Source organism: Cetorhinus maximus, chromosome 17 (assembly GCF_964194155.1).
Source record: "Cetorhinus maximus chromosome 17, sCetMax3.hap1.1, whole genome shotgun sequence".
NCBI classification, from domain to species: domain Eukaryota; kingdom Metazoa; phylum Chordata; class Chondrichthyes; order Lamniformes; family Cetorhinidae; genus Cetorhinus; species Cetorhinus maximus.
The window spans coordinates 93,457,326-93,476,297 of NC_135895.1; the positions used below are offsets into that span (position 1 = coordinate 93,457,326).

An 18,972-nucleotide genomic window follows, 5' to 3' on the forward strand; every position below is an offset into this window, starting at 1 on the left:
ATTGAGGGCTAGGAGAGATGTGACCATATGCCCTCACTTAACTTTACTCTTCCTGAAACCTGTCAGCAATTAACATATCACGACCAGTCTCCCACGGCTTCTTCCTCCATGGAGTGATCACACTCATACTGACCCTCAGCAGCCTCCTGAGGTTCCTGGGCCTCTGGTTCTTCATCCCCTGATGAGCTCTTATCCTCCTCCAGCTGTTCCTCTGGCAGTGGTTCACCTCTTTGCATTGCCAGATTGTGAAGGGCATAACACACTGTGATGATGTGGGAAACCCTGTCCAGAGTGTATTGGAGTGAGCCACCTGAGCAGTCCAAGCATCTGAAATGCATCTTCAGAAGCCCTATGGTCTGCTCTATAACGGAGCATGTGGAGCTGTGAGCAGCATTGTACCTCTCCTCGGAACAGCTCCTCTGAGGGCAACACACCAGTGTCATCAGTCGGCACTTCAGTGGGCACCTCTTGTCCCCGAACAGCTATCCCTGCAGACGTAATGGCCCCTCGAAAACCTCAGGCAGCTGGGAGTGACTCAGGATGTAGGAGTCATGGCAACTCCCAGGGTACCGTGCAGTATGTGCTCCTGATGATCACAGACCAGTTGCATATTTATGGAATGATAGCTCTGAGATTTATAAACACTAGGGCCTGCTGTCGTGGAGCCCCTATAGCCACATGGGTGCAGTCTATTGCACCCTGAACGCTAGGGAAGCCTGAGATGGCAGCAAAGCCGGCGAATCTTGCAGCCTGGCTATCTTCATCCAGAGCAAACCTGACATAATGATGGGTCTTCCAGTAAAGGGCATCTGTGACCTCCTTTATGCATCGATAAGTTGCGGGCTGAGAGATGCTGCACAGGTCGCCTGTTGATCCTTGGAAAGAACCAAAGGCCAAGAAATTGAGTGCAGCAGTCACCTTCAAAGCCACTGGCAGGGGATACCCTCCAACTCCACATGGCGTCAGGTCTTCACGAAGAATGTGGCATATATGATGTACCAGATCTTGGGACAGGCACAGACGTGCATGGCATTGCTTCTCGCTCATTTGTAAATAGGAGACTATTGGACGATAAACCTTAGGTTTGGCGAGTCACCCCGGTTGTCCGGGTCTCTCCTCCTAATTCTCCTGTTCATGCCCTGGCTCCGTTTGACCATGTCCCTCCTACTGAAAATAGCGCGCCGAGTCGCCTCTCTCTCCTTCACCTCCTCCACTGCATTAGGACCCTGATAAAGGCAGCATTGAGCCCTGGATCCATATCTGCTTTTGCTTTCTCTCTGAAAGGAAACATTGAAGACATTAATGATTCAAGACAAGAAGGTGAAGTTAAGAGAATGACACCTTTGGAGACGATAAGGGTCCATAGTTCTTCCTGCCCTACTTGTATGGTGGCTGATGCCGCCTTATCCCTGAGTCACTAGCACACACATCAAGCTAACCAAGATGGCATTGCAGATATGTAACATTGAGCCCTGTGAGGGATGCTAAAGTTTAAGTGAGTTGAGTGACCCAACCTAGCTCTGTGCTCCAATCTCTTATGTGGCATATTAATGACCAATCAGTTGCTCACAGTCAACGAGTGGTTGCCCTTTGGCCTGAGTGTCAATTCTGGTGAACACATGACAGGCCATATGATGGAATGCCATATGTGAACCAGCTGTGCCTCCTTCACTATTGCCTGAATTCCCAAATTCTACATTCCTATGTGTTAAGCTTGAGATGCAGTGATTGTGATGTGAAGCCACTGAGTTCGGAGTAGCCCTTTAACACAGCTAATGAAGCCATTAGCTTTCAGTGGCTTTCATCCCAAGGAGGTCTTCCTCCTTTCCCTCTAAGCAGACTCCAGCTCACTCCTTCGGTAACAAGAGGTTAGAGGGTGACCCCAGAAAGGTCCACCCTCGTGTTCGCCCTTCCCCCTCACTGCCATTCCACTGACTTCCCTCCCCGTTGCCCCTCTCATGTTCATCAACTCCACCTTACCCCGCAGCCCACCCCCGGTTGAATGTTTCTGAAAGTGGAGGCCTGTGTGAGTACCACAGCACAGCGGCGTTCCTCGGGACGATGTAGGCAAAGAGCAGGAGCAGACCAACCTGACAGCCCCGGCAATGTGGCGTTCATCGCAACAAGACCGGCGCAGCGCTATGGCAGGTGGGCTATGTATGTTCCACTCGCCTCGAACTGAGGTCTGACTTGTGCACGCCGCCCTTTTTCGAACGGGTTTGAGGCCGATGTAATTTCCCGTTGGCGTGACACCTGATTGGAAGGCGTGGCAAGGTTCCGGCGAGCAGCTATTTTAATGAGCATTCATGAGATGTTAATGAATGCAAATGGTATTCGTCCCACTGGTCGGAGCGATATCCAACCTGCCATAAACTCACCATCGGGAGAATTACAACCTGTTTTTACACCGGCAGATTTGTGACTTTTTGCCTGCGGCTGGAGCTTCCGCTCTTGTCCGCCACAAAATCCCGCCCGGAGAAAACCTATTTAGATTTAGCCGTATTTTGTAATTGCTTGTTTCCGCAGGGCTTGTGAGAACTTAGCCCTATAATATTCTCATGCTGGTGTTCATCCAAGTGGGTGGCAGGAGCACAACAATGTTAGCTTATCCGCATGAAATTCAATCAACTGTTCAACAGATGTGAATAAAGAGCTGCTTAAATTAGAAATATGTAATGAGGAACGACAGGTTAATGTTTTGGGTACAGCTCTTCTGCTGGAATTCTAAACCGAAAGATAAGAAAATCCCTAAACAGTGCAGAAGAAAATGACAAAAAGAGGGTGCAGAGGAGCCATAGGTATTGCAATCACAAAGAGTAAGTTAACGACCAAATCCGGCCAAAAGGAATAATGGCCAGTTCATGGCGGACAACATTCTTAATGGTCAAATCAACTAACAAGACCAGGCCAGGAGCTGTGAATCGCTAGAACAATGTTTCCCAAATACTTTCCTGGTGTGACCCCATTTTAATGCCCAAGACTTTGTGTAACCCTGGAGTGAAGGTTTTGGTGGAGGGGGTGGAGCCATGAGAGTTGTTCAGCCAAGGGAAGTAGGGTGGTGGGGGGGGGGGGGGGGGGGGGGCTGGGGGGGTGACCCTTTAGTTGCTGAACGTGGTGGGGGCAGGGGAAGGGGGAAGGGGGTGCGGGAGTGAGGTTGAATGTGGTAGGAAGTGTTTAAAACACCTACCTTCTCACAGTAAGATAAAAGCAAAAAACTGCGGATGCTGGAAATCCAAAACAAAAACAAAAATACCTGGAAAAACTCAGCAGGTCTGGCAGCATCTGCGGAGAGGAACACGGTCAACGTTTCGAGTCCAAATGACCCTTCAACAGAACTAAGTAAAAATAGAAGAAAGGTGAAATATAATCTGGTTTGGGGGGTGGTGGGACAAGAAGAGCTGGATAGACGGCCAGTGATAGGTGGAGATAACCAAAAGATGTCACAGACGAAAGGACAAAGAGGTGTTGAAGGTGGTGAGGCTTTTTTGCAGCAGCAGTCAGGCCTCAAAGATCTGGCCATTAGGCCACGCCACCATTAAAAAAAAGGTGAAGATTTAAATGGACCTCGCAGCTGTCAGCATTCAGTCCGAACTCCACAGTAGCCATTGCTGCCTCAGAACTCATGACCCCAAAATCTAGTCTCGAGACACCATTGGGGCTGCGACCCACAGTTTGGGAAGCCCTGTGCTAGAACCTGCTGGTCAATTTGTGTTGCTCCACAGTTAGCTTCATACAAATGGTATAGCCAACTGTTAAGGACTTTGTGGAATTGCACATTAAGCTCAAATTAAATTTGCTGCGGAAATGTGGACCTGGAAATTAAGAAAGTAGATTTCCTTTTAACAGCATGGTAATTGTTAATGCAATGCTAATCAACCTTTCCATCCCAGAAGGGAACTATTGAGTTTTATTCTGGCATGTAGTAAATTCTTGAGAGAGATTTTTAAAAATATAATTATTTTACATTAACTATTTTCTTTACTTTTCTGTCTTTCTTTCCCTCTCTAGTTCTCTTTCTGTGCCAGATCTGACTTTAATTCACCCTATTTTCTTCTCTGTTGTTCATCTGTCTTTAAATCTAATTGGCTGAGGAGACAAACTATTGATCTCATTATTCACTGAGATCCCAGGTATCCTGCCACCATTGCTGTGCTGTTCATCAGCTCACAATTCCAGCAATTTACAAGGCAAAAAGAAACTGAAGGGTGAAGAAAGGTCTAACTAACAGAGCACATTGCAGGGTGTCCTGCTCTTGCAAGATTTGGCTGCTAATTGGCTGCTGGACCTGCAAGAGACGGGTGGATAGTCTCCATAAACTAACCTGCAGAAGCTAACAGAACAAGTGATTGTGAAAACAGTTAAGGGATTAAAAAGGGAAGCTTTTGGTCCTGTCAGAGCCTCTATACCCAGACGAGCACCCAGCTACTGTGCACTGCAGCACTGATCAGTCACTTCCTCACAACAGTATCTTAGCAGCGTGCACTAATGAGCGATGATGTAGGCACAGATCTACTCTTCCAAAGTGACTCATGCCAAACGCGCAAGTAGCACAGGCTCTCACAATAGCTGCAATAGAAGTGTCTAGACTAAGGGCGGAATTTTCCAGTCCCTGCCAGCGGCAGCTTTCATGGCAGGCAGGAATGGAAAATTCAGACAGAGTCCAGAAGTCAGATTCCCACCGGTGGGAAATCAGTTCAGAATTTTCCCCTCATCACCTGGCGTGTCAGAATTCCCGCCTGTCCATGGCAGGAATGCCACTTGCATTACCGTGTCATGAGTGCTCGTTAAAAAGGCTACTCACGGGAATCACATTCCACCTCCCAATCTTGTGCCACGCCAGCGGGAAATTAGACCGGTCTAAATCACGTTTGGAAATGAGTGACGTGCGGCCGTCCGCCCTCGCTTTGAGCTGAGCTCATCATTCCGCGCCTTACCTGCAGCAGCACAGCCCAGGGTTCTCGCCAATAGCAGTGTAATGCCACACTGGTAGGGGTGTAGGGTCGCTCTGCTTACAGTGGCCGCTCTGTACTTCGGGAGGATGGCACTCAGTGTGTGCAGCGGCTCTCAGGCAGGGCTGCACTCTGAAACAGACCAGCACTGCAATTGGGGTGGGGGCAGAGCATGATGGAGATATGGTGGGGTTGGGTGGAGGGCGTGGAGGATGGCAGGCAGAGGGGAGACCGAGGGTGGGCAAGCTGGAGCCCAACATGGAAGACTAGAACACAGAAGCGGGTGGATGGGAATCGAACTGTATGAATGGGAGGGGATACACACAGACTTGGAATAGGAGGGAGGGTGTTGTGTTGGTGTGACACCAGGGGGGTGGATTGTACAGAGACTCATGGAGGGGTGGGGGGGAAAATGGACACTGTGTTGTGATCAGTTACAAGGGAATTGGAGAGCTCATTGAAAGACAGTCATAGTCCCTGGTCTGAGGCCAAGAGGTCAGAGCGAGAAATTAAAGGCAGTCCTGGGGCTTTGCAGGCCATGCTGTAGGGCTATGCGTGCATGCACATCATAGTCCCGCTCCAGGGAGAGGCAAGGCCTGTGTGGCCAATTGGGATAAGGCAGGGCATGTTCATCCACTTACAGTTGGTGGTGATGGGTACTATACTGCAGATGGGGTGGTCATGATAAGAGGAGGCATCTGCAGCCTATAAATGGGGAAAACATAATAAAAGGGAAGGGGGTACTCGAAGTTCTTCAAGGGAGGGTTCTCCTCTATGTCACCGTGCACACAGCCTCTAGATGGGGAGGGATGAGGTCCACATGGGGCACGGGCACGTCAACAGTGATGGGTTCAGTGGGGAGGGTTGGAATGTCCACCACAATGACAATGAGATCCAGTGTTACTGGGGGAGGCTGGAGAATAACCAGAGGGAGCTCTATCTGCACATTGTGAGCTTTCGGGAAGATTTGAGGGACCCGGACACTGAGAGGGGGAGGGGCGAAGCTGGTCGCAAAATAAAAATGCAGCATCACCATCCTGAAATCCAGAAGTTATTGTGCAGTTTAAAATTGAAAGTGTGAAATAATCTGTACAGGAGGGGTCTGAGGCAATGTGGGAAGAGCCCATGGCTGGACTAATGGGCTCCTCAAACTGCTCAGAGACACAACATTGAAATAGAATCAGAACTAAGAGAAAAGAGGAAGACTTCCTTGAGAAGGTGCAATTGGAACTCATGCCTTTCGATGCACTTTAAAGAGGGACTGAAGGAGACATTGGCTTCACAATACTCCATTTGAGCCTTAACAGAGAGGTATGTGAGAATGGAAAATGCAGGCAACTGTTAAGGAAGCACAGTTGCTGCATATCTGCCAGATCATCAATGAAAGCCTCTAATGTGCTTCCTCCAATTGGCATGGATAGCAGGCCAAACAGCATCAGTCATTGCTGAAGTGCAAGTTGAGGTTAATCAGTAAACCAGGTCAGAGGTGGCAGGAGTGCCTTTGGTAGGTGGCACATTTTATGAATGCATCCAAACCTCTGTGGGATTGAGATGTCAAGTATCAGGGTTGGCATCGTGGTCACCTGGATCTGTGGATGTACACCTCAGCTACAAGGCTGTATCAGCAAAAAACTACTAGTGCAGACGCAGCTCTAGGGCATGACAGTGGCTTTCTGTTTGTGAATGAGAAGTCCACTATATTTCCCCAGTATTCATTAATCTGTTGGAATTATCTGTCCACAGGGAGAAGGGGGATTGAATAATGGAGCCTGTGCTCAATGGTGCCTTCTTGATGGCAGTGATCCAATTGAGGTGAAGAAGGGCCCTGCACCGCCTAGCAAGTGGAGGCCCTGCCTGAGGTTCAGGGTCCAGGAGAGCCCCAGCAAGACCTGGAGGATGAGGAGGTCAGACCCATCCCACGGAGGCGTCTCGCATGATCAAGTGTCTACCAAAGACACCTTTCCTATCTGGAGATGAACGAAAGACAATTCTGTACATGTCTGTGCTCGTCAAGAGACGTGGTGGATCATATCTGCCGCATTCTGCAGGAGTATCTAATGTCCTGTGGATTGAGAGAACATCACCTGCCAATGCCCCTGAAGGTCACCGCCGCACTCAATTATTTTGCCAACAGATCGTTCCAGGGATCCACAGGGGACTTATGTGGTATGTCTGAGTCCTCCACACATAAATGTATGAAGGAGGGGACAGATGCCCTGTACAGTAAGGCTCATCATTATGTGAGGTTCACACTCAATGAAGCTAGCCAGGCTGCTAGATTTCTAGTCTTTTCAGCTATCCTTGGATTTCCCGAGAGTTCATGGTGCAATCGATTGTACACATGTGGCTTTGAGAGCCCAATGGCAGCAGACCCAATGTTCATTAACAGGAAAGTTTAACTGGTGTGTGATCATCAGAAGCACATCGTGCATTTCTGTGAAAGATACCCCGGGAGTTGCCATGATTCATACATCCCGAGTCTCTCCCAGGTGCCTCGCGTATTCGAAGGGCCTCTGCAATTACAGGGCTGGCTGCTTAGGGATAAGGGGCACCTGCTTAAATGATGGCTCATGAGACCGGTGCGTCAGCCTCAGAGTGCATCGGAGGAGAGAGAGACAATGCAACACATAACTTGACACGATCCATCATCAAGCAGACAATTGGCATCCTGAAGGCACGCTTCCGATGTTTGGACCGTTCAGGGGGGTCTCTGCAGTACTCGCCACAGGGCGTGTCCCGCATAATCGTGGTCTGTTGCACCCTTCACAACCTGGCACTTCAATGTAGGGAAAGTGGGGTGGGGGTGGTGGGGGCTTGCTAGAGGGAGACACGGAGGAGCTCCTTAGATGATGAAGGGCAGGAAGGACAAGAAGCTGAAGAGGGAGATGAGGATCAGCTTCCATGTGATGATGCCATCGAAGAAGCATGATGAGGAAGACATGTCCGTAGTTAGGGAGGAAACAGTTCAAGAAGTTCAGTTGTTAATTATTAGGTTGTTTAACTAAGTACCCATTTGGTTGTATAAAAGGGATAACAGCTGAGACTAGTTCTGTTTGTCGAGAGTTTTATGACAATCAATAATACTCTGAAGGAATCTGTCTTGGTTTCAGTCTTCATTTCTAAACAACTATTGGAACTTAACAGTGGTAGCAGAGAATGGTTGCTGCTCGTAAGTAAAAGATTGGAAACTAAGCTTTCTTCTGACAAAGTTAACTCCAATACAGTCTTTTAAGAGCAGACAGTTTTGGGGGAAAAAAGGAGAATGGCTGAATCAAAATGCAGAGTTTCAGGGTGTGATTACCCACTGTTGAATCCTATGAGCAATGGGAGAATCAAGTAGCTACGTGGACACGGGTTACGTCCTTGTCAATGAAAAATAGGGAATGGCCTTGGCAGTTTCATTACCACACAAAAGCAAAATAAGATGCGAAGTATTTTCAGATTTGGAGCCTGATCATTTGGACACGGGTGAAGATTTGGAAACATTATTAGATTTTTTTGGTAAGATCTATCAAAAAGATGATTTATTAAGTGCTTACGAAGCATGGTCCGATTTTGACAAATTTATAAGGTTGGAAGAAAATTCCATAGAAGATTACGCAATGGAATTCAGTAGACTATATGCAAGATTGCAAAGGTTCTGTCTAGAAATTCCCCAATCGGTGCTGGCGTTCAAGTTACTGGACTGTGCCAAACCATCGAATATGGACAGGCTTCTAGTTCTAACGGGAGTTAAGTTTGCAGAAAGATACACACTGCTAGAACAGGTGTAAAAACAGAAAATGGAGGATACAATGTTAACGGGATGGGGAGATAGTTTAGAAACAGGATGCAGGCGTCAGTACAAAAGGAGATGTGTAACTAGAAACAATGGGGACAGAAACACCTTGAACAATTATGGCAGAAAAGAATTGGGGATTTACGACAAAAGAATGAACCCCAGAAATGCCCAGGGTGTGGTAAATCGGTGTTTTAGGTCCGATTCAAAATACCATTATGCAATGAACTGTCCTAAACGATATAATGTGTTCAAAATTAAACAGGAGACAGAGGACTTAGAAGAAGAAGAAGATGGAGATATTGACCAAAGAGAGGGCATTGTATTAGTTACAAGAGAATTTCAGCCCTGTGATGAATGTCTTGGTTGCAGGGTCCTTTAACTGTGCGATGCTAGATAACGGGTGCAGGTCTACAGTCTGCGGAATAGACTGGTGTCATGAAGCTATTAATGTATTTAATATTATTGGAAAATATTTTTCTATTAAAATAGAGATTTAGTTTGTGGGTGTGTCTTAATTGGATTAAAGCCAGTTAGTCTGGGTGCTTTGAAGTGTATTAGTTTTGAGGTGTAATAAGAGAGGTAGAGTGCATTTGCATTTTTTTGAATAGAACATTCAAGAAGTGGGGTGAATTCTAGCACCAAGCAATATGTTTATATTGCTAATAAAATTGGTACTATGAAATGGGTTTTATTGTTAGAAGAGGCTGGTGATACAATAAGAATTTACATTCAATGAGCTGTGCTAGGTATAACTTCAGCAGTTTTGTGTGTGTAGAGCAGAGGCAATGTGAGATCAACAGCAGCTGTAAGCCTCCAACTGTCTCCACAGGAACCAAAGTGAAAAGAACCTCATTTTGAATTTGTAGGGTGAAAATGTTTTGCCTGGTGTTTGGTTAAGTCTCTGGGTTGCTGTTGCCTTAATGGAGATTAGTTTGGGAATTTGTTAAAAGTTATGATTGTAGTAATTTGTAGCCATGTGTATATATTTAGCTTGTGTAAATTAATAAAATGTTTCATTTAGCTTAATATAAAACCTCTTGAACTGGTTGTATGATTCCTGAATTTAGAGTTGACATAACCTATAGGTTATGACAGTTGTTTAAAGTTTCCCTCTGGGATTTTTTTTTTAAATAACTCAGCTTTACCAACTGCTCAGTCATAACACTGATTAAAATGCTACCTGGACTCCTTAAATGACAAGGACCAGAATAAGGTTAAAGAATTTGAGAGTTCCACAGTTTTGGTTTTGGATATGATAATATCCTAAAATCTTTAAAAAGGGTAGTGATTCCCTGTAATCATTTCATCAGCATGGTGTAATGTCTAGCGAAATACCATGACTGTTGAGCAGACCATTGATGAAGAAAGCGCAAATAAAGCTGGATATAGAAAATGACAAGGCCATTGTATTTGGAAAACCTGTGGATTTACAATTTATGCAATCTGGACACTACTGTATTCCTTTTTAATGAAACCTAAGTTTTCTACTAAGGAGATTAAATAAGTGTTGTTAGTGTCAGAGGATAGGAATTTGGAAGCAAATTGTGTTAAAATTGCACCAGCAGTTTGCCCATCTTTCTTCACAAAGATTAAAAATTTTGCTAAGGGTTGCAGGAATAAGGGACGGAGAGTCCACTAAACTTATAAAGGAGATAAGCGATAGATGTGATATGTAAGAAATACAAACAACACCGTCACGGTCGGTAGTGAGTCTACCTTTAGCGAGGGATTTCAATGAAGTTGTGGCGATGAATTTAAAAGGTTTGGGATAAGGAAAAGAACATTTTTATTTTACATTTCGTAGATTTGGCAACAAGGTTTAGCCAGTCAACAATCATACACAGTTAGGAAAAGAAAATAATTGTGGATCAGGTAATGGAGAAGTGGATAGGGACCGGACCACCAACGAAATTCCTCACTGATAATGGGGGAAATTTGCTAACAACGCGTTCTGGGATATGTATGAAAACATGAATATAATAGTTATGAATACTGCAGTTGAAAGTCCCTTTAGTAACAGCGTGTGTGAAAGGATTCACGCAGTTATAGATGAGATGCTACGTAAAATATTGACGGATAGACCAAGCTGTAAATTGTCAGCTCCAGCATGGGCTGTCCATGCTAAGAATTCACTGTAGATGGTTGCGGGCTACAGTCCGTATCAGTTGGTTTTTGGTAGAAACCCAAAAATTCCTTCAGTCCTGAATGATCATCCTCCAGCTTGGGAGGGAACTACGATTAGCTCTACCTTTTTTGAGCATTTAAATGCACTACACACAGGTAGGATTGTCCCTTAAAGCCGAAGTTTTAGAAAGAATTTGGCGACCTTTAAGACACAATGTATGTCCATCGGAAACTATTTTCCATCAGGGAGACATGGTATACTGTAAAAGAGGACTTAATGAGTGGAAAGGTCCAGAAAAAATTATAGGTAAAGACGGTAAAAGTAATTTTACAACACGGGAACTAGGCTATTCGAGTACACTCATCAAGCTTAGTTGGCACGGACTACAAATTTGCGGGTTTGGAAAGTCTTGTGGGAAGGGATGAGCAATCATATACTTCTCATACCCATTTGTTGCATGATTGTGAGGACCAGGTAGCTGAAGTTGAGAGGGTATCTGAAGATGGAGACAGTCATTTGGATGACGGAGATGAAGCGATTTGACCCAGAGAACAACTGCCAAAAGCTGGCACTAAAGTTATGTACTTTCCAGAAGGGGCCAGTCAATGGGGGGATGTGATGATTTGTAGGTAGAGCAGGAAAGGCCATTGGAAAATATAAAAACTGGTTAAATGTACGAGATAAAGGACAGGAGGTTAGGCCTATGGATTGGGAACATCAGTTCAGACAGTGGGTCTGGGAGTGAGGCCTATGGATTGGGAACATCAGTTCAGACAGTGGGTCTGGGAATGAACATGCCTCTAGGAAGAGATTGTGAAGTTGAAAGAACATCTATAAATGGGAAAGGGAGATCAAATAGTAACAGTCTGGAGTGTGATAGAGGGCATAGCTTAACAAGGTCAAGGAATATGGCACAGACTGGTAATGTTGCAAGGAGCAGAAGCACATGTGATCAAGAAGTCTTTGTAGCTTCAAAAAAATTATTTGATAAATTAATAAGGCTGCCAAACAGCAAGAACTACATAGTTGGAAAGAATTTGGGGCATACACAGAGGTGCCAGATAGGGTACAACCAGCTCTGTCTCATAGATAGATATGCACGGAAAGGGTGCTTCCTGATGGGACTTATAAAGATAAAGCCAGGCCAGTGGCACAAGGGTTTGAAGAAAAATTGGGTGACTGGAATATAAGAGTAGATTCACCAATGGCAGGAAAAGTTATGCTGAAGATCTTTTTAACTCAATTAGCTACAAATGCTTGGAAATGTAAGTCCATTGATAGTAAAGCTGCTTTTTGCAGGGACATCAACTTCAAAGGGAAGTTTTTCTCCATCCACCAAAAGAGGCACCAAACACAGGAGGGATTCTCGGTAAACTAAATAAATGTATATATGGATTAAATGATGCCTCCAGAGTTTGGTATTTCTCAGTGAGGTCAGCTTTGTTAAAGTTGGGCTGTCTTTAGTTGGAAGCAGACCTGGCAATGTTTTATTGGTACCATGGAGGGAAACTTGCAGGCATCTTTATGATGCATATAGATGATTTTTTGTGGATGATAGTAGCGAATTGGAAACAGTTGTCGTTAATGGGTTCAGAAGGGATTTTAAAATTGGAAGTCAGGCTTCTGGTGCATTTAAGTACATTGGATTGGAAATCAGGCAGAGCAGATCACACGTCCGTTTACATCAGCAATCCTATTTAGACAACATCAATCTCATTGTAAGTAGTCGTGGCTGGGCCTCCCAGAAAGATACTGTGGCTTCTGAAACAAAAAAAAGTCTAATTGGGCAACTCAATTGGTTTGGTAAACAAACGAGGCCAGACGTCGTTGTGGAATTGAGCACTAAAATGGACGATCCCAAGATTCAAGAAATCATTTGGGCAAACAAAACGTTGACAATATTAAAAATGGAGCAGTGCATTTTCAAATTCCCATCTTTGGGCGACGTTAGAAAAATAAAACTGTGTTCAGTGATGCATCTTATGCAAATCTATGCGATGGATTTGAGTGTGGGAGGATTTATAATATTTCTCATGGGGGGGCGGAGAAAGGCAAATGCTGCCCTTTGCTATGAGAATCTAAAAAGATACGAAGAGTTGTAAAAAGAATGTTAGCAGCGGAGTCTCTCGCTCTTGTTGAGGCGGTAGATATGGCATTCTTTTTATCAAAGATACCGACTGAAGTTTTAAATGGAAGAATATTCAGGAACAGCACCTATCGAATGTCTTATGGATAATAAGTCACTTTGGGAAAATGTTCACTCTACGAAGTGGGTTAACGAGCAGAGGTTGTGATTTGACATTGCAAGCTTAAAACATATGCTGGAGAATAAGGAGATTGCCAAATGGATTGATAGCAGCTACCAATTATCTGACTGCTTCACCAAAAGAGGAGCGAGCTCCAAGCAGTTACTGGAGATGCTCAAAGAGGGAAATCTTTTTCTTTTTAAAAAAATATACTACTTTTGTGTGGATACATTTATACATGTGTTCTTTTTTTTAAAGGAGGGGAATAAGGTCAATTTATTGAGTGAAAAAATATATATTGATGTTTGTTATTACTATTATTTTGTGTGATTATAAGGGTTACTTTGCTTTTAACAAGAGGGGAATCTGATAGGGAAGGAAACAGTTAAAGAAGTTCAATTGCTAATTAGGTTGTTGAACTAATGACCCATTTGGTTGTATAAAGACAGCGTGTGGAAGAAGAGAGAGACCTTTAAGGAAGAGCTGAGCGGTGAACAGAGGCGGAGAAACTGTAGCCAAATAACCATGTCTGAAGAAGGAAAGTTGTTCGTCGGCGGCCTCAACTTCGGGACGGAGGAGCAGTCCCTGGAAGAGGTTTTCTCCAGGTACGGGCAGGTCTGTGAGGTGAGAGTGATTAAGGACAGAGGCACCAGGACGTCCCGCGGCTCCGGCTTCATCACTTTCGAGAGCCCGGAGGACGCCAGGGACGCGCTGCAGGCGATGAACGGAAAAGCCGTCGACGGGCGGCAGATCCAGGTGGACCACGCCCAGAAAAAGTCGGGGGGAGGCGGCGGGGGCTCTCGGGGAGGCGGCAGCTCCTACAGCCAGTGACATGAGTCTTGTTCCGAGGTCCAACCTCCTCCCGTTCGGTTGCTTTTCCTTTTTATTTTGTTTGGGGAAGAGATGGAGATCCATTAATTTCCCAGCTAGAATATAATTGTTGGCCCATTTCCCCGCCCCCCAATCCATCTACCGGAGTGAGAGAGGCTGGTGGCTGCTGATCCATCTCCGCTTGTCCCAGGCCCCATTATTCCCGGCGGCGGCTTCCCCGGCGGCGGCTTCCCCGCCCGCCCCGCCCGAAATCCCGCCGCTATTGTTCGGCCCAGAGTTGAATCTATTGTGACTAACAAAACCAAATCACTAAGATTGTATTTTTTTTTTTAAGACTTATTTTGTTCGTATCCATTGGAAGGAAGTGGTGTAGGAATGTATTATATTCGCTCCGGTGGTCACTAAGCGTCCATTCCAATCATCACAGCGCAGAGTCACTTTTCGTTGGTTTTTTCGAAATAAAAATGGACCTTCTATGTAAACAAACTTAAAAATCCCGCCCCTCAGGCGCGGAGAATTCCTTTTATTTTTGTGAAAAGCTGTATTGATGGGAACGGGAAAAAAAAGGATAACAGCTGAGACTAATTCTGTCTGTGGAGAATTTTGTGACGAGCAATAAAATTGTCTTGGTTTTGGTCTTCATTTCTAAGCAAATATTGGACCTAGCCACCCGTGCCACACTGATAGCCACCCGTGCCACACTGATAGCCACCCGTGCCACACTGATAGCCACCCGTGCCACACTGATAGCCACCCGTGCCACACTGATAGCCACCCGTGCCACACTGATAGCCACCCGTGCCACACTGATAGCCACCCGTGCCACACTGATAGCCACCCGTGCCACACTGATAGCCACCCGTGCCACACTGATAGCCACCCGTGCCACACTGATAGCCACCCGTGCCACACTGATAGCCACCCGTGCCACACTGATAGCCACCCGTGCCACACTGATAGCCACCCGTGCCACACTGATAGCCACCCGTGCCACACTGATAGCCACCCGTGCCACACTGATAGCCACCCGTGCCACACTGATAGCCACCCGTGCCACACTGATAGCCACCCGTGCCACACTGATAGCCACCCGTGCCACACTGATAGCCACCCGTGCCACACTGATAGCCACCCGTGCCACACTGATAGCCACCCGTGCCACACTGATAGCCACCCGTGCCACACTGATAGCCACCCGTGCCACACTGATAGCCACCCGTGCCACACTGATAGCCACCCGATTCCAGGGGGAGCAAGGTGCAGGCAACAGGAGATGGCCACATTTCTTCTGTCCCTTAGTGCCATGCCAGTGCACTGACAGGCCTTTACAGCCAGTGACATGGAGAGCAAGTTCAGCACTCAAGACTTGCACTTTCAACCCTCATGATTCACCAGGCCATGATCTCTGGAAAGGTCAAAGGTAAAGCCTGTATGTGTCCGCTCTGGGAAGTGAAAGTTAACACAACAGTGCAAATGCTGTGTCAAAGGACTTGATGCATTTGTTGCTACCTTAATGAGAAACTTCTATCGGACACTGAGATGTGTGTATGGTTGGAGAGACCATCATGGCTGCAGGTCTTGTGCTTCAGCACGAACAATGAACGTAGACTTCTCATTTTGAGAAATAGTTACAGCTAACCCTCCAAGGCTACTGAGCTTGTCTAACTCCATATTCTCTTGTAAGGATTATAGATTACTAATGCATTTTGCAGACACTTCCAGTAAAGAGTTTGACCATCACCCTTACATAACATAAGGGTTGAGTAACTATCATAACTCAGCTACGCATCACATGAATGCGAGGCGATCAGAGTGGGAGCTTGGCTCACCCTCGCAATAAGGACACATAGATGCATGTGCATGATGCTTTCAAAGGACAAGACCATTCTCATGAACAACAAATATATTTACAAAAGGTGCATGATATATACAGTGATTGAACACCCGTGACCCAGAAGTGATGTCAGAAGTTTTGTCATTTTTCTAACTACTGCTACATCTTGGTGTGTCCCTGACATCGACAGCTGAGCTGCTATGCCCTGTTGCCTTTGATTTCTTTGGCAGGCGTCCTCTAGAAGGCTGTGACCTGGAGGGCCCCGGCCTGCTTTGGGGCAGGTGCACCCTTTGCGGCCTGTACAGCTGGAGGTAATGGGCTCACAGGCAGAGGGGATTAGGATCAGTTGGATGCTCAGAGTCACCTGAATGGATGACCCCGGGATCTCCAGCTGCTGGTCCTCCTCCCTATGACTGCCCAAGGGCCACTGCCCGACTCCCTGAGGAGAAGGGGCTCTTGGAGGGAGGTCAAGGTGCCCCATAACCCTCTCGTCTAGCCGCTGATGGATCTCACCAATGCCTTTAGCGACGGAGTGCAGGTCCGAGCGCAGATCCGAAAGGACCATGGTCTCCAAGGTAGCTACCACCCTTCCTATGTAGGCCTCGAGGCGCTCACATGTTGGAGCTATGATAGCAGACAGAACACAGACAGACTCCTCCATCCTTCACTCTAGTCTGTTGACCGTTTCTTGCAACTCTACCTGATTTTCCACTGCCTATCATTACATCTCCAGCATGTCAGAGACAGCTACTTACAGAGGTTCATCATCTGACTCAGACTCAATGGGTGCCTGATCTCCAGCCATCCTCTGACTGCCTGAGACCTGGGCTGTCACTGCCTCCGACTGCTGCGGAGACTTGTTCAGTGAGGTGTTCCCAGAATGTGACCCCAAGCCTACTCTAGATTTATGACCCATAAAGGTGAGGTGAGGTTAGTCTCTGTGCTGGTGGAGGGTGCAGGTGAATGCAGTGACAGTTCTTCATCTGATGCATCCTCCTCAGAGGTGGCCTGGGGGCTGGGGCTTATGGTTGGTCTGGAGTTCTGCCTGGGCCTGCTGGTGTCTGTAAGAGAGAGAAGATAGATTTAGTTCATAAGCAGGCAGAATATGACATTGTGCGTCACTCACTGTGATTATCAGGATGCGATCAACTCATGGAGGGCTCATCCCTACTGGCTTGCTGGGAGAGGTCGATCTTGCCTTCTCCACAGGAGTGACCTTTGTCTTCACCTGCCAGCTCGGTGACATCCTCCTCAAACTGGGATAGCTCCTGGACGTTTGCCGTCCCTCCTTCTGTTTGGGATATCACCCTCTGGTTGTGGGCCAGCTTGGCCTGCACGAAGACCAAAGGGATGGAATATGATGAGAAGGGATGGAGGAGAGGTTTGGGAAGCACATATGACTAATGTGTGTGCTGAGCCCTCCCCGGTAAGGGCTGAGGATGGAGTTTGTGCAGCATGATAGATGAGATGCTGATGTTAAAAAGTGTCCGTGAGACGGTCAGTTCTGATGTCTCCGCCGCTAGTATTGTGCGGGATCCCTGAGCAGTGTAACCCTTTGAGTGCATGATGCCACAATGAGTGAGATTGGAGTGAGCTGAAGGTTGACTTACCCTGGAGGAGCGGATGAGATCATTCATCCTCTTCCTGCACTGGATGGCATTTCTTGGGCGGGTGCCCGACCAGCTGACTTCCCTTGCAACCGCCTCCCAGGCCAGTGAGGTGAGGCTGTTGGGCAACCTGGAGCCATCCCTTGAGTATAGGACAACCTGGTGCTGGCGGACCCCACAAGTGAGGGCCTCAAGGGAGTCATTGCTGAACCTGGGAGCAGCTTTTTTCCTTCGGTGCAGCCATATCACTAAGCTTCCTGCACACAACTGGCCTGCTGAGAGTAATGTATGTGTGTGGGTGGTGTTTAAATATGGCGCCCAGACCTTCTCCTCCCCCCGCCCCCCCCATTATGTAATGGTGGGGTGGACAAATCAGTGCCCGCCCCACCATGTGATTTGGAGAGCTACTCACTGATGTATAATTATTGAACATGATTTCCCACACAAAAACAGAATTACCTGGAGAAACTCAGCAGGTCTGGCAGCATCGGCGGAGAAGAAAAGAGTTGACGTTTCGAGTCCTGCCAGGGAACATGCCGCTAAACCCACCCGTTAGCACACACGAGGCTCCAGAACGGAAAATTCCACCTTATGATCTTAAAAAAAAATGCAAAATAAAAAATTGCCCACCGACATATTTGAAGTCTTTTCAGGTGATGGGAGTTGGAAGGGTGACAAGTATTTAAATATTACTGCATAATTTTAGTGGAATAATTGGGATACTGGTTACATTTTTGTGAAAAGCCAATATCATGAACAGCACTACCACACAGCCACCAGCCTATTCAGTACTGTTTCTTTCCCCCTGCTGACTGAGTAATTGGCAGGTTATGAATTAACTCAGTCAGACACCTGGAATTGTAGGTCTATAGTGGATCACATGTGCCTTCATACTTCATTGAGTGGCACTGCCACAGACTTAGGTTTTCAAGCATTTTCTACTGATGCATATACCTTTTTACAAATAGAAGGCAGTGTTGTTGTTCAAATCACTCCAAAGCTTTGTCCCCCCCTCTCTATATATTCTCCTCCAGCCTTACAACCATTTGAGATATCTGTGCTGCTCCAATTCTGGCCACTTTGGCGTCCTGAAGTTTCATTATTTACCATTAGCAATCGTACCTTCAACTACCTCAGCTTTAAGCTTTGGAATTTTTCCGGAAAACCTTTCTGCTTCTTTACTTTTCTCTCCACCCTTAAGTCAATCCTCAAAATTCACCTCTTTGACCAAACTTTTCGTCACCCATCTAACTACCTCTTTATGTGGCTCGGTGTCAAGTGCATTTTTAATAATGCTGTAGGTGTACAAGATGATGAGGGGCATGGACAGGGTGGATAGAGAGCAGCTGTTCCCCTTAGTTGAAGGGTCAATCACAAGGGGACACAAGTTCAAGGTGAGGGGCAGGAGGTTTAGGGGGGATATGAGGAAAAGCTTTTTCACCCAGAGGGTGGTGACGGTCTGAAATGCGCTGCCTGGGAGGGTGGTGGAGGCGGGTTGTCTCACATCCTTTAAAAAGTACCTGGATGAGTACTTGGCACGTCATAACATTCAAGGCTATGGGCCAAGTGCTGGTAAATGGGATTAGGTAGGTAGGTCAG

General features: G+C 46.5%; 1 protein-coding gene across 2 annotated transcripts in view; it reads right to left on the reverse strand.

Moving 5' to 3' along the window:
• The window catches only part of LOC144692582 (flavin-containing monooxygenase 5-like), a 406,487-nt gene extending 388,609 nt beyond the window's left edge, over window positions 1-17,878 (reverse strand). Inside the window, exon 1 of one of the 2 annotated variants that reach the window (XM_078561590.1) lies at window positions 17,833-17,878. The gene's annotated coding sequence lies outside the window, so the exon portion shown is untranslated. The remainder of the gene's footprint in view (window positions 1-17,832) is intronic. The other variant, XM_078561592.1, reaches the window with a different exon arrangement.
• Window positions 17,879-18,972: the final 1,094 nt, after the last annotated feature.